This window comes from Brachyhypopomus gauderio, chromosome 18, assembly GCF_052324685.1.
Source record: "Brachyhypopomus gauderio isolate BG-103 chromosome 18, BGAUD_0.2, whole genome shotgun sequence".
NCBI lineage: Eukaryota > Metazoa > Chordata > Actinopteri > Gymnotiformes > Hypopomidae > Brachyhypopomus > Brachyhypopomus gauderio.
Window position 1 is genome coordinate 11,787,306 of NC_135228.1, and position 16,025 is coordinate 11,803,330.

Sequence of the window (16,025 nt, forward strand, 5' to 3'; positions counted from 1 at the left end):
GGTTTGGACGTGGCCTGTTAGGTATTAGACTGCTATTTATACTATAGGCCTATATTGCTTCAGTGGTAGGAGAGAACAGCAGGGTTCGTACGGTCATGAAAAACCTGGAAAAGTTATGGAATTTGAAAATAGCAATTTCCAGGCCTGGATAAGTTTTGGAAAAATAAAAAATACTCAAATGTTTTGGAAAAGTCATGGAAATTTGCTTGACACAATAAATGTATGTTGTTCTGATAACCGGAAGAAAAAATTAATAAATATAATATAGCCATTTTTTTTCATTGTGCGGACCGCTAACGTAACTTCACACATTAGTTCACTGCGTTAGCGTCGGACTCCAAGCGGAGCTGTAGATTGTACTTTGATGTAAATCAGCGTAATGCTGGTAAATGCCGATTAAACAATGACTGCTTCAGTTGGACAAATACAAGCTATGGCTTGTGAAAGACAAGGACACGGGGCGTGCAAAATGTGCACGGTTAACGATGGGGTTAGAGACTGAAAAGATTTAGATACGTTTTGATCGTAAACACAGTATAGAAAAAAAACTAACGATGTCCTCGTGCGTACAACGCGAGAAAGAGCTATCGTGTTGCCGAGATGGGCTGCAGTGGAGCCTGTGCTGCCTCAGCTTATCGTACACAACACTCCACTGTGCTGCCACTGCTCCTCCGTGCACGCGCGAAATAAAAAAAAAAGTAGGTCGTAACTCCGGTTTATATTGATATTGAAAATACGGTAAATGTTTATTTTTTCAATTAAACCACGTGGCTTGTCATTAATTTATGATATACTGTGGAATTTTGGCCTGGATTTTTCCAATAAATCTAAAACCATTTACACTGGAATAGCCAATTTGCTGTATTGTAAACTTCAATGTGTCAACTACTGAAACAATGTATTTAAGTGGTTTTATAAAATATGTACAGTAAAATATGTCTATATACCCCGGACCATACCACTACACATACAGAAGCTGACACATTTCTGAGGAGTGTCTCCCTTCCCAAATTATCTGCTGACCAAGCACTCTATCTGGACACACCACTATCAATAAATGAACTGGGAAAAGCATAACAACTTATGCCCAACAATAAATCCCCAGGTTTAGATGGTTTCCCTGTAGAATTTTATAAACATTTCTGGCCCCTTGTGTCCCCTCTTTTTTTAAATACGATTCTTGAAACATTCCAGAATTCCTCATCATATGAACACAGCTTTGATCACACTCATCCTTAAACCAAACAAAAACCCCACACAATGCTCCAGCTACCGTCCAATATCTGTAATAAACACAGATGTTAAAATCATAAGTAAGGCCCTAGAGGTGTGCCAAAAAATCGATTCATATATCAAAAATCGATTCTCATTTACTACGATTCAGAATCGATTTTAAATGTCCCAAAATCGATTCTAAGTCGTGGTGAAGTCTCGCGTTGCGTAATTACAAAATTACGCGAGACTTTATGCAGCAGATTCTGGGACACACTCATGCGTGGAAGTTTCAAAACAGATGGAGGAAAGAGATATTCAACCTGTCCGGTCTTCATTTAAGGCACAAATATGGTTGGTTTTTTACCGAATGCCGGGAAAGACCGAACTGGACACAATCTAGCTTGTGTGCAAAGCTTGTGTAACGCGGTGAGCACGGGTGCGTTAATATAGAGAAGGGTGAGAAATAATATAGAGAAGGGTGGACCCAAGTGCCGGTTTGCAAGATCAAGACGTTTGACACTCGTCACATGTATTAGCGAGAGGGAAATGTGCACAGCGACCCAGAACGAACAAACAAAACAACACGGAAGACTCAACGCCCAAGAGAATAGAAACCAAAACCGTGAGTAAATAGAAACAAAAAAACAACGCGGAAAATACAACGCTTGAAAAATAACACTCAACTGTAGTGAGACAGGAGGAAGAAACAAAATAACAACAGTAACTAAAAAACAGCGCGGATAAATGCAACGCGAAAACGAAACCAAGGACACCAGCAGAAGTAACTGGCAAAAACCAACACAGCAAAATAAAACCCTTCCCAAAAATAAAGGCAAAACTGATAGGAAGAAATACAGTATTGGGAAAACTTGAGATGGGTCAGGAAGCGACGCAGGAGATAGATACTCGAATAAGTAAAGAGAAAGCATAACAGAGAGAGGTGGCGAGACCATTAAACGATAAGCAATCACAGAGAAAGCAGAGACTGGCTGAGAACATACGGTTACGCCGGTTTAGTCTGGGACTGAGTCTGGTGCCCCCAGCAACGGCTGGGGGAACTACATCCGAGCCGGCCCTGACAGCTCGCAAAATGAAGCTCAAGAATTTTGGTAACAACAAAAACCATTTTACCAAAGCACTTTATTTTTGTTAATTAAATGTGAAAGACACTTAATTTTCTGTATTTGTCATTCTGTCTTGCAAAGTAGACTGTAGTAGATGCAGGTTTTATAGACTGAAGCAGACATTTTTATAAATCAAATCGTTTTTTGAATCGAAAATCGATTTTGAATCGAATCGTGGCCCCCAAAATCAGAATCGAATCGAATCGAATCGTGAGATAGTAAACGATTCCCACCCCTACTAGCAATAAGATTAGAGTCAGTAATCCCCTTACTTGTACACCCAGACCAGACCAGATTCATTAAAGGGAGACACTCCTCAGAAAACATGAGAAGATTATTTAATATAATAGAACTATACACAAACAAAACATATGCCAAGAATAAAGACACAGCCATAGCATTAACTCTAGATGCAGAAAAGGCGTTTGATAAAGTAGGGTGGCCTTTTCTCCTTACCTCCCTTAAACACTTTGACTTCAGGCCCCACTTCATCAACTGGATAAAAATTTTATATAACTCAGCGTCTGTAATCACTAATGGTCTGATATCCAAATCCTTCACCCTACACAGAGGTACCAGACAAGGTTGCCCAATTTCACCACTCCTTTTCGCACTTTTCATTGAACCATTAGCCTCAGCCATCAGACAGAATAGTAACATCTCAGGTATTCAAACAAATTCATATTGCCACAAAATCAGTTTATATGCAGACGATATTTTACTATATTTAACATCTCCTGCAACCTCCCTTCAAGCAGTCCACAATCTTATCAATAGTTTTGGCAAGGTTTCTGGCTATTCCATAAACTGGACTAAATCTGAGATTGTGCCTCTCACTCGTATTGACTGGGATGCTGAGGTTGGGGATTTACCTTATAAACGTGCTACTCAAACCATCAAATACCTCGGAATTCATATTTCAACCAATTCAAAAGACTTAATCAAATTAAATTTTTCACCAATACTACAAAATATCCAAGAGGATCTCAACCGATGGAACAAACTCCGCTTTCTTTAATTGGAGAAAACTACAGGTTCCGGAGTGCATAGCAGTAACTTCACTGAGGCCCGATATGGTGTTGTACTCGGAAAGTAAACGGATTGTTTACTTTATCGAATTAACGGTTCTGTTTGAAGATGCGGTTGATGAAGCATTTGAGAGGAAAAAGTTGAAATACGCTGACTTGGTGGCCAATGTGCGAGAACGCGGATGGCAGGCGCACATAAGACCAGTAGAAGTAGGTGCTAGGGGTTTTGTGGCTAAATCTATGACATCGTTGTTAACGCAATTCTGCCTTAGAGGGAGAAAGTTAAGATCAGCTGTGAAGGAGCTGTCAGTGGTAGCTGAAAGATCTAGCCAATGGCTGTGGATTAAGAGGGCACAGACTACGTGGGGTCATGTCCCATAAAGGTGGCTTGTCTGGTCTTATGGGTGAGACGTTGGGAAGGGGAAATGAGTAACATAAAAGGTGGTTGAACAGCAGGCTTTGAGGGGGGTGAGGTGTTGTGGGCTCAAATCAATGAAACACAGACGAAGGGAGGTGCCCACCTGATGACCCCAGTGAAGAGCTTGCAAGTGGTTGTGGGCGTCGCTGTTACTTTGCGTGAAGGTCTGTCCAGGGCGGTGTTGTGGTCTGAGTACTTGGCAGTTGAGGCAAGTGACCATGAACATAGTACGCTGTGATTCTGGATCCTTGCCGAGCCAGTATCAGATTGTAGCTGTTGTTGTGTTCTGCTCAAACAACTGGTGTGTGTTTAGTATGTGTCGTTTTTGCTTTGTTTGAAGTTCAGGCCAGGTTGATGTGGTGATCTGAATACTTGGCAGTTGAAGCAATGGACCATGAACATGGTACGCTGTGCTTCTGGATCCTTGCCGAGCCAGTATCAGTTTGTAGATGTTGCAGTGTTCTAATAGTGGTTGGTTGGTCAATAACGTGCACGGTTATGGTTGTTGGAGAGAAGATGGGCGGTAGGGCCTTGTGAGGAGTATGGGAGTGGCATAGGATATTTCACCATCTTATCCTGTGTTTAAGTATAATCTGCTTGCTACTTCATATTACAGTCAGTGTAACACGTCGCCTCCGAACACGGTGGTGACGCGCTGGTTTTAACGTGATGTGGATTCAAGTGCAAACCTAAAACTAAATGCCAAAAACAGCCAACGGAAACCTCCGCGATCGCGGGAAAACGAAAACAAAAACCCCGAAGGTACGACAGCAGAACGGCACGGAGGAATCTCGACGTGCGAATAAACCAGGTAAGTAAACAAACAAACAGCCACGTGGCTGGAGGCTAGTTCGCTCTTGACCCAAACACGTCACTTCAAGTGGTCCAGGAGCTCAGGGTGTCCTCGGCAGAAGGAGCAGTTATACACTGGAAAAAAAAATCCGTTAAATTTACGGTAAAAGACTGGCAGCTGTGGTTGCCAGAACTTTACCATAAAAAAAATGCTGACAATGTAAAAAACACTACGGTATCTTTTTTGACAACTGTAAATTTCATTATTTAGAACTGTTCTTTTTATGGAAAATGACTATTTAGTTTACAATAATACGCTGTAAAACTAACAACTTTTTAAAATAAACCTATTTACGGTGAATCATTTTAAAAACAACTGTTTTACTGTAAACAACTACATCCCATCTCTAGGGCTGGGTATCGATTCAAATTCCAAGAATCGATCCGATTCCGATTCTGAAGATTAAGAATCGATTTATTTCGATTTAATCCGATTTAATCGATTCAATCCGATTCGATCCAATTCGGGGTTTAGTGTTATTAAAAATGTATTTATTTGAGCTGTTTCCTGACTATGTACAGAAGCAACATGTTAAAACTAGTATTATATCAATATTAATCAGCAAATAGTTACTGGTAGTTGGTAGTTACTGATGGCTGGAAGACTGGTGAAAAGGGTAATCATAAATCTACCTTCAAGAAAGGTAATCCAGGACAATAAACAGAGGACATCTTTGAGGTGTCTATATCTGCAACAGTGGACTCCTACTGGGACACTAACCAGTGCATTATTATTATGATTGAAATAATTAAGAAGTCACCCAAAAGCTGTTGCTGCCAAATGCATTTTTATTTTAAAAGTGCTCACACTTAATAAACTGAAAGTATAAAATGTAAACGTGTATTTTTCTTTAAAGTAAGAATATAATAACAGAACTGTCACGTTACGGTCCCCGACCCCTCCCTGTTGGGCATGTGTTAACGTTGTCTGCGTCTACTCGTCTGCGTATCTCCGCGGGTGCGGGTGCGTCTTGTGATAATCCTCACCTGTGGCTCGTCTCGTCATCACGTGGGGTTTGTGTGGTTTGTCCATTTAATGTGCGTTCGCGCAGCGTCCTGTGCTCGTCGCTGTTTGAGTCACACATGTTCTATGTAAACGTGTTTTATGTGCGCTGTCTGCGCTTCGGTAAATGTAATAAACGTAACGATTTGGAAAGTGCAAAGGATTCTGTCTCGTCCATCACCTTGCGCCCAACGTTACAAGAGCATTTTAAACTTTTTTAAACTGTAAAAACACTGGGTAAACTGTCAGTGACATGGACTAAATGTAAATAGTCACTGACACTGGATAAACTGTCCTTCTGTTTTTAGATTGCCGATTTGACTATCGTCGTTACCGTCACTGTCCGTCGCCATGTTGTTTTACAGTTAGTTAGACCGAGCACGCCTGCGTGAATTCAGTGACGAGGCGGGGGTAAAAGTTCACTAAAAAATCGATCTTTGGACGTACAAATCGATAATCAGATCATCATATGCGAATCGATTCTGAATCGGAAAATCGATTTTTTCAACACAGGCCTACCCATCTCTATGATAAACACATTACAACCATGATTATTTTACAGTATTTTATTGTGAAATACAGTAAATTACTGGCAACTGTGGTTACCAGAATATGCTTGCAAAAAATACAACACTACAGTTGCTTGGCATATATTTTACATACAACTATGGTAAGTTACAAGGGAAATAAATGTACCATGGTACAGACTATTATGGAGTCATTTGCATTAGTACATTCTCAGTGTAAGTCAGACTGAACAGATTGAATAACTTGCCCAGTTTACTCACAAAGCAGTGCTGAGATTATGTGTCCTAACAAACGAACAGTAATCCATGGTGGAATGAAGAAACAATATGAAAGTGGCACCAAAAGTAACGCCACCGAATCCAAACACAAACATTATGTTAACTGAAAATGAAAGCATGTACACTAGTTCTGCTTAAGCACTCAAAAGTCAAGTCAAGTGTTTGCTGCAGACTGTTGTGATCCTCTATACAGCACAAAAAAAGAAACACAAGAAAAAAAACAACATTAATATATTAATGTTATTTCTTGAGCCACTTAAAATAGTTAATGGACTGAGGAAACCAGATTCTGAAACACATTACCAGAACAATAGAACAAAAAAAAAAGAGCTGAATAAGTCAGTGACTATGCCAAGACCACCTGACCTGCAATAAGTGGCTAAATCGTCTTAAAGAAAAATAAAAAATGCAAAATTTGAAGATTTTAGACATGCGTTACAAGATGTTAAAGAAGAACATTGCTGGTTGCCATTTCCAGAATTGAACAAAGCTGGTCTTCCCCTCAAAGTGTAAGCCCTAACTGGTGGAAAAAAACCAGCCAAACAAGACTAAAAATAAAATAATTTGCATTGCCTTGAACTTAAGAACTTAAGTTTAAGTACGGTAATCATTAGGCATTAGTAATTGCACTATGTACAATAATACAAGAACCAAAACACTGCTTGTTAAAATACTGAACTTAACTGAAAACATTAAAAAACACTGTCCTTTTTTTATTAAAAAAAAACCCACTGTCCTGAATGTCAAGGGTTAACATACAGCAAAGTTTCTACTATTCAGTAGAATTAGTGCTGTGTAACAGTTCAGTCTTGACAGTTCATTTGGGCAAGTCCATCTTCAGCATGTCTCTCTCCACTCATGATCAGAGAGATCTGCGATGAGGGTGAGGACTCTTGGATTCACTGCCAGCTGCTTCTCTTTTTTTTTTGTTTCAACCTTTGTTCCCTTCTCCGGATTAATGTTGAAAAAACACCTTTGTGAACAAAAGAATTCATAATCAACTACAACATACTCAGGGGTGATAGTGGGAAAACTTCCTGAGCCTGAACTTTTTATGAGCAGGGGGGGGGGAGGAGTGGAGTGGAGTGGAATTGTACCATATTTAGAATATTTAATAATTAATCTTTAAATTAATTAATAATAAATATGTCAGGTAATCATTATCGTGAAATAAAAAAAACAAATTTCTATTAAGATTGTTAACACAATTAGACACAATATGTTAAAAACAGGCATGATTCATTATTTATTCATTACTGTTAGTAAATTATAGGATACCAGACAACTCAAAGAAATTATGCAAATAAAGTTTAAAAGAATTACAAGTATTATGATTATAGTTAGCTTGTTACGGAACAGCTCCGGACCCTTCCCTGTGGGCGTGCCGCTATGTCGTCTGCGTGTCGTTATGTCCATGTTTGTACTTCCGTGGGTGTGGGTTGTTTGTGAGCGTGTTCGTGGTTACACCTGTGCCTTGTCTCGAGGTCACGTGGGTCTGTGTACTTCACCTATTTAATGTGCGTTAACGCGGTGTCTTGTGCTCGTCTTTGTCTAAAGTTCATGCCTGTGCAAGCCACCGCAATTTGCGTGCTTGCACCATCTGTGCTGGGCTTTGCGTTTTTGTATTTGCATTAAATGTTCAGTGTGCACCACAAGACGTCTGTCGCGTTTCCTCCTTGCTCCCACACGCCAGCGTCACAGAAAGACGAGCCGAACAAGACGACGTATGCCAGGATACGCCACCCGAGCACCGAGGGGGAAGAGAAGGAGCAGGCGTCACCACGGCTCTTCCCCAGTCCGGCGCCAAGAAGTCCCCGTTACCGAGCAGCAGATGAAGCAGGACCCTGTCTGCACGTACCTGCTCTGTGCCGCTCGGGAGACGGAGGATGCCGAGACGGCGGAGTACTTCCGCCGATCCGCGGCACGCGCATGGGAGGAAAGACACCCCCACGCGTCCCTGGAGCTTCCACCCAGGGCTGTGAGCAGCAGTAAGAGGGAGGAAGCAAGCGCACCGCTCCTGGTTCTCCCTGAGGAGGAGGAGACCAGTGAGCCGTTCATGGTGGGTGCGGGTACCTTTGCCCTCACCCCTCCCGAAGTCGAGTTCGGCAGCGACGAGTCCGGAGAGGAGGAGAGCCCCCGCTCCTCCGTTCGTTCGGAGGAGAGTGAGGGCGAAACCAGCTGCGCTCCCTCTATTCCCGCAGCTCTCCGGACGGCCGAGGAGGAGAAGGTCAGCCCCCCGTCGTCGTTGTTCTCCGAATCGACGGTCTATTACGGGGAGGGTGACGAGGAGACCAGCTCTCTTCCCTCCAGCCACACATCCTCCACCGAGCGCCACGATGCGGAGGAGGACGTCAGCCCTCCCCCTTCCCTATTCTCGGCTCCTACCGTGTATTATGGGGAGGGGGTGGAAGTCAGTCGCCCTCCGTCCGCCTGTTCATCACCCTTGGGGCGCGAGGAGGAGAGCGAGGGGGTGGACAGCGCCTCTGGGTGTTCGGAGAGCACAGTCCACCTAGGGAAAGAGGTTCCTCAGTCTCCCTCAGCGGCGAGCAGCATGGACTGCTCCCGCTGCCCGACCCCGGAGGAACCCATGTCGCTGGGTCGGAGTGTCTCCGAGAGCGAGGAGGAGATGGAGACGTCGGGGGGCGAGGCGACGGCATCTCCAGGAGCGCAGGGGGGTCCTGGTGTGGTCAGCGGTCCAAGGTGGATGTGTCACGCGCCCTTGGAGCCGCCGCGGACACCAGCCGGCGCGCGGCACAAAGCCAGGACTCCAGCCGCGCCCAGAGGGAGAACCGAGGCTCCCCTAAGGAAGCCACCGGGAGCGCGGCCAGCGGGAGTTGCGAGCGGCGCAACGCGCGCGAGGAGTCGGAACCCAAAGACCGGAGGGACTCCGCCGCCTGTTCCGCCTGCCGCGCCCGCCGCGCCCGCCCAGCCTGCTTTCCCTGGAGGGATAGCAACACCGTGTGCGCTTTGGCAGGCAGCTGGAGCGGTGCCATGGCTGCCTGTCCCTATATGTTTGTCCATTCCCCTATGTCTCCCTAATCTCCTTTTCCCGTTCGTTCCTCTTGTGTTTCATGTTCCCGTGTGCGTGTTTGTGACTGTGCCATTGTTTAATGTCTTCTCCCCTGTCTTCCCAGGGAGGGTGTGCTAGAGCTGTCCGCGGCGGTTCCCGCCGTTGGGGGTGACTGCTCTCGGAGGCTCGTGATCCCGGGGGCTCCGGACCTGCCCGTCGGTGTTTGTTCGGGGCTCTCCCGCTACGCGGGACGCTCCGGGAGTAGCGAGCCCCTGGCGGGGGGTTCTGTTACGGAACAGCTCCGGACCCTTCCCTGTGGGCGTGCCGCTATGTCGTCTGCGTGTCGTTATGTCCATGTTTGTACTTCCGTGGGTGTGGGTTGTTTGTGAGCGTGTTCGTGGTTACACCTGTGCCTTGTCTCGAGGTCACGTGGGTCTGTGTACTTCACCTATTTAATGTGCGTTAACGCGGTGTCTTGTGCTCGTCTTTGTCTAAAGTTCATGCCTGTGCAAGCCACCGCAATTTGCGTGCTTGCACCATCTGTGCTGGGCTTTGCGTTTTTGTATTTGCATTAAATGTTCAGTGTGCACCACAAGACGTCTGTCGCGTTTCCTCCTTGCTCCCACACGCCAGCGTCACATAGCTTAAATATATAAAATATTTAATCAATATTTTGTGTTGGTTTATTAGGACATACATTTTGTGCTTTTGTTCATGTATTACACCTTACGCCGTAAGGCGGCCAGGATGAACCAGATCGTCTGACCACCTGTTCCGGCTAAAAAAAAAAACACTTTCTTATATTTCTGATAAAAATTTAACTTAATCAGAATAAAGATAAAATACTGAATTTATCTTGTATCTACCTCTGAAGCTCTTCCGATGTCTGAAATACAGGCGGGTTACGACGTTGATCCGTCGTAAATCGATTTTCGGTGTAAATCGGAACATACGTACATACTGTACGTAAATAACGTACTATACGCAGTTATCCTATCCTAAAGCTAGCCTTTTGGCAAATACCTTTATCCATAACTGCGTTTAACTAATCCTGACGCAGCGCACACCAAACACCAAGTTCCATTTACGACGCAGAATCACTTGGGTCCAAACGAGGCTTTATACAGTAAATGGGAGATGTGTAGTAACCACGAAAAATCGTAACTCGGGAACCTCGTATCTCCTGGACCGCCTGTATGATGTTTATGCATTAATGTCTTCGGCACGACCAATCAAGTTGAAAACATTAACTGACCAAAACAAACTGGACTTAAGGCTGGAGGGAGGTAGCTTTTTTACGTAATGTCCGAAAATCAGAAGGCGGGATGACCCGCAAGTCAATCAAGTGACACCGCCGTCATCCATCCAGCGCTGATGATCCAGTGAGAGGATCATATTTCAGCCTCAAAACAGACAGCACGTGCATGTATGTGGTTTATTATTATGATTTGACAGATTTTTCCATCAATATTTTTAATATAAAAATGTGTTTTTTTTCTCGCGGATATGTCGTGGCGCCTGAAAACTATCAGGCCTGCATACTTTGATTTGTTCTGAATAAGGAAGTAAAAAAAAATGTGTCTTTACCTCTGAAGGAACTCAAGTGTGGAAGCCAGTTCCACTGGATAGTGGATATTGAGACAGTAATAGCTTCCAAACATCAAACAGAGGGCAGAGATGAAGGTAGGGATTTGGCCATTCATAATTTTGCGGTCCACACATACCATGAACTGCCTTGAGGTATAGCAAGAGGTTCCTGCAAAAAAAGATAAAGATAGAAAATATGTGGAGGCACAACCGTCATTAACATCTGAAAGTGGCCTTAAAAAGTGCTAATTGTGGTTCATCCTCATCCAAAGGAATTTTCTCCTCCTTGCAAGTGTAATAGATTTTGAAAGTTTAACCTACCAGCTTCCCTGTGGTTAGAACTATTGGATTGTTCAACAAAATGAATGACATGTATACTGACAAGCAAATACCTTTTTGTGCTGATAAAATAGTTTGAAGTATGAAAAACAATAAACTAATACACAGTAAATAGGGGTGCACGATATGGACTAGAATTGCGATGTGCGATAACATTGTTGGATATCCCGATATCGATGTGAACCACGATAAATTAAGATTAAAATACAGAAATGTAGTGTCTCTCTGAACAGCAGCACGTTAATTTGTTTTGTTTTTTACTGTGTAATGAATCCAGAATAATTCCAAATATTTTGCAGGTTTATTCTACAATAGATTCAATCTAGGTTTATACTTTCACGAGTGAGCGACTCCGCACACCTCGTTAACCTCCGCGAACGGCGGAAGCGTTTAATCTTGCCGTGTCACATTCTTTGCAGTGTTGTCCGAAACGATATGTAGGCCTAGTAGTATAAAAAAACACCCCTCAAATACAGGGGAATGAACTTTTACCTGACCAATTTTAATGTTGCTTTGTGTTTCAGGTTTGAAAAGTGCTGGAATTTAGGCTAAAGTACTTGAAAATGCTTGAAATTGTAACTACTTCGTTTCACAACAAATAGTCTGACTGAACAATTCTCTTGTATTACGTTAACAAATACGAGCCTCTTGTAATTCCAGGACGAAACATGAGAGAACGTGAAGACGTTAAGATTGGGCGTTTTGAAAATAAATATCCATTAAATAATGTGATAAAAAAGCGAATTATTTCGAATCATTTAGAGCAGTGGTTCTCAAACTGTGGTACGCGTACCACTGGTGGTACGCAGAGCACCCCGCGGTGGTACGCCAGATGAACTCGGAAAATAAAAGATGCTTTGAGGTTTTTTTTTTTTTTACACAACACATTTTTTTTTATTAAAACAGAATTATGACAAGTCCTGAAATTCAGAAACTAAAAGGGATTACTCGTATTATGTGCGGAGAAAATGTCGCTAAACAGTTCGACCTGGTGCATCTTTCAAACGACACGGTCACTCGCAGAATTGATGAAATGGTGGACAACGTCAGACAAACATTGACCGAGAGAATTAAAATGAGTAAATGCTTCTCACTGCAGTTAGATGAATCCATAGATGTCGCAGATTTAGCCAACTTGCTCGTTTACGTGCGATATGAGTATGAGGGCATGTCGCACGAAGACTTTTTGTGCTGTAAACCAACCACTACCAACACGAACTACAGGAGAACTACATTACAGGGTTGCCAACTTTTGACGTTCGCTTGGAGTGAGATTTTAACCTGGAGCCGGTGGCGAGTGTATTTTGTTGAGCGGGGGGTGGGGGGGGGAGAACGAAAGTTGGCAACCCTGACATTATAACATATGTGTGTAATGAGCAGGGTTGCCAAATGCGTGAGACACACACATTTGACCGTCTTCACACGCCACACATCCGATTTCTCACGTCGACAAAAAAAAAATCTAGTTTATTTACCTCTGATCCACATCTATGATTCAATGAGTTACTAGTTCGCTCTGGCGCCAACCATCGTGATATAATACTTAATTCGTGTCCATTTTACATCCTCCCGGTAACAATTTACATTCGCCCCCCCCTGTCAACAACTTAAACTTGCCAAACAGCTTTTTCTTTTTTTTTTTTTTTTGGGGGGGGGGGGGGGGGGGGTAGTAGGTGGTACGTGGAGGTTTTTCGTTTGACAGTTGGTGGTACTTTGTCTAAAAAGTTTGAGAACCACTGATTTAGAGTATATGTATAAATATTTAATTCAATTAAGTTTAACGTGCTGGGAATTATTGAAATCAGGGTTGCCAACTTTTGATGTTCGCTTGGAGTGAGATTTTAACCTGGAGCCGGTGGTGAACGTAAAATGGACACAGATTCAGTGTTATATCGCCGGTGGATGGCGCCAGAGCTAGCGAACTAGTAACGTATTGAATCATATATGTGGATCTGAGGTAAATAAACTGGATATTTTTTTCGGCGTGAGATATCGGAAGTGTGGCGTGAGAGCGTGTGAAAACGGTCAAATGCGTGTGTCTCACGCTCAATGCGTGAGAGTTGCCAACCCTGTTGAAATGGACCTTGAAAGTGACGTACAAGTGCTTGAATTCCACCTTGTATAGGTGTATGAACCCTGCAAACATGACTGTTCTCATTGCGCTGAGACGCGGCGCGCACGAACTTACAAAATTCGAGAGGTGCACGACCTCGTGAATCGACAGCGCGCAAGGCCATTGCACACGGGCGAAGCCACCGCGATTACGTTATTTTCGCCTCCCGGACCCTCGCGCCACATCAAGTGTAAACCAGGCTTAAACCAAATCGCGTGTCTGATGAGCGTGTTCACCTCACTCCAGGGTTGCCAGGTCCTACAAAAATCTTTTCCGCACAAAATCTGCGAGTGTAAGTTGTCGGCGGGGTGGGGGGGGGATGGGGGGGGGGGGGGGTGGCGAGAGACAAATTATGTATTATTCTTAGTGTTGACTTGTAACTTCCGCAGTAGCCCAACTCAAAAGTAGCCCAAAAACCGCACCCCGCGGCCCCAGAATTTTTACCCGCGGCTGGATTTTCAAACAAGCCCAATTTGATGTGAAAACTGCGAACCTGGCAACTCTGCCTCACTCTGCCTCTTGCCTACTTACGTCACGTGATCATAGTCTGCAGCGCGAATAGCTCCCTCTATTGCTGGACGAGGATAATGCAATTTGAGTTTGCTGTTATTCAAGGAGTTATCGTGGCTCTTTCGATGTGTTTATCGTGAAACTTCACATCGCGATAACGATAAAAATACGATTAATCGTGCACCCCTAACAGTAAACGTGTTGTGCTATCTCGAAAACATTCTTCAGCTAAAAATTGTATAGTTTGCTAGTACAAATTGGTCTAACCTAGATTGGTCTAACTGTAATATAAGGATATATTACAGAGGAGAAAACTATGGGAAATAACTGCACTTTAAAACATGCCAATCCATTTCTTGAGCTTAAGTTCAGCTTACCACATACAATGATGCATGGGGTCACAGGCAAGCTTTCCACTTGTACTTCATGTGCCAGACATGTTTCTTCTACATAGTGCAAGAGGGTCTCCTCTTTTTCCTCATGCCAATCTCCTGGAACAAAAAAGGCCAGTCCTCAATGAGGGTCTGCAGCTCTGTTCCCTTGTTTATTTCTTTACGTTGAGAATAGTAGGTGCACTTCATAAGAGTTTTTACCTCATCTGGGCTGAAGTTAGTTTGATCACTTAACACCTTCATTTTGTCTTTCTTGTCCTTTTGGCTCTCTGGAGTCTCACTCACTGGCAAGAATTTCATTTCCCACAGGATGCATCCATATGTATCTTGAACTGCTGCCCTTTGTTCAGCTGGAACTTCATCTGTGTCGTACTCATCCGATCTTTGTTTGTGCTTCATTATCCTTGGTGCTGAAGAACGCTTCACATTTTCAATTCTGGCTTGTAACTGCTTGACCAGTGAGTGATAGCCAGGACCTACCACATCACCTTCTATGACATCTTGCAGTGACTGTGGATACTTAGCAACCATTTTTTTGCCAATCTGTGTTGAAGCTCGTTTACTGGGAGAAGCACAGATCTTCATCATTTCAGTAACAACAATAATACGGACCATTTTTCTCCATAACCGTGGGCTTGGCCTTTTCCCCCTCTCCAAACACTGCATCAAGACTTCAGGAAACTTCCCCAGTGGAATCTGGAAGCTGTCAACCCAATCTGAAGCAGTAATCGGGCAACTGGGCAAGGGGGAGGAAGAATGTGACGAGGGTGTTGAGGAAGTTGGAGAAGACAGTGCTGACTGGCTATGGATTTCAGTACTCTGTTCTGTAGAACAAAAATAATTAAATTAATAAAAAATACTAATTGAATGATGGTTTATCCTTGGTATTACTTAAAAGTAGGGGTGGGCATAGATTAATTTTTTTAATCTAGATTAATCTCACTCAAATCTTGAAATTAATCTAGATTAATCTATATTAAAATGGCTCATATGCGTGCTACCCAAGTAATGACTAAAAGTCAGTTTTTGAGATAGGGTTTCTTAATACAGAGGGTGCATTAGACCAGGGGCTCATCTCCTGTTTCCAAAGTGCATCAATGACTGCTTGAGGAAGCTGTTCTACTTTGATACTTGAAGGAAAAAAAACATGCTCAATAATATGTAGGCTACTCGTGTTAAACGGTTTATTCAGTTAAACATGAATTTGTAAGCCTACATACTGTACATTAAAAGGGGTTGATAACATGTTTATTCAGCTAAACATGATATTTGAAATGTAAGCCAACATTTAGTATATTTAACCTCACGGACGTAATTTGGGGGGGACTTTTTCAAAAGCCGGTTTTGGTCCTCTGCAGTTTTAACGATTAAAAAGAAATATTTAAATAGCGACGAATCTAGCGCTAGGACCATGCAGAAACCGACTGCTCCAAGCTCCGCTCCAGGAACACTTTACGTTCTTAAAAATGAATTTTCCATGAAGCAAACCTGGCAACTTCGTGGCTGCATCCATGTAAACACACGAACGATTTGTAATTCACAGGTTTGAAAACTCGTTCTCGCCCCTACTGTGCAATTTGGTTAGGAATACACCCGAGCTAAACTATCAAGTTGAAATCCATCAGTTT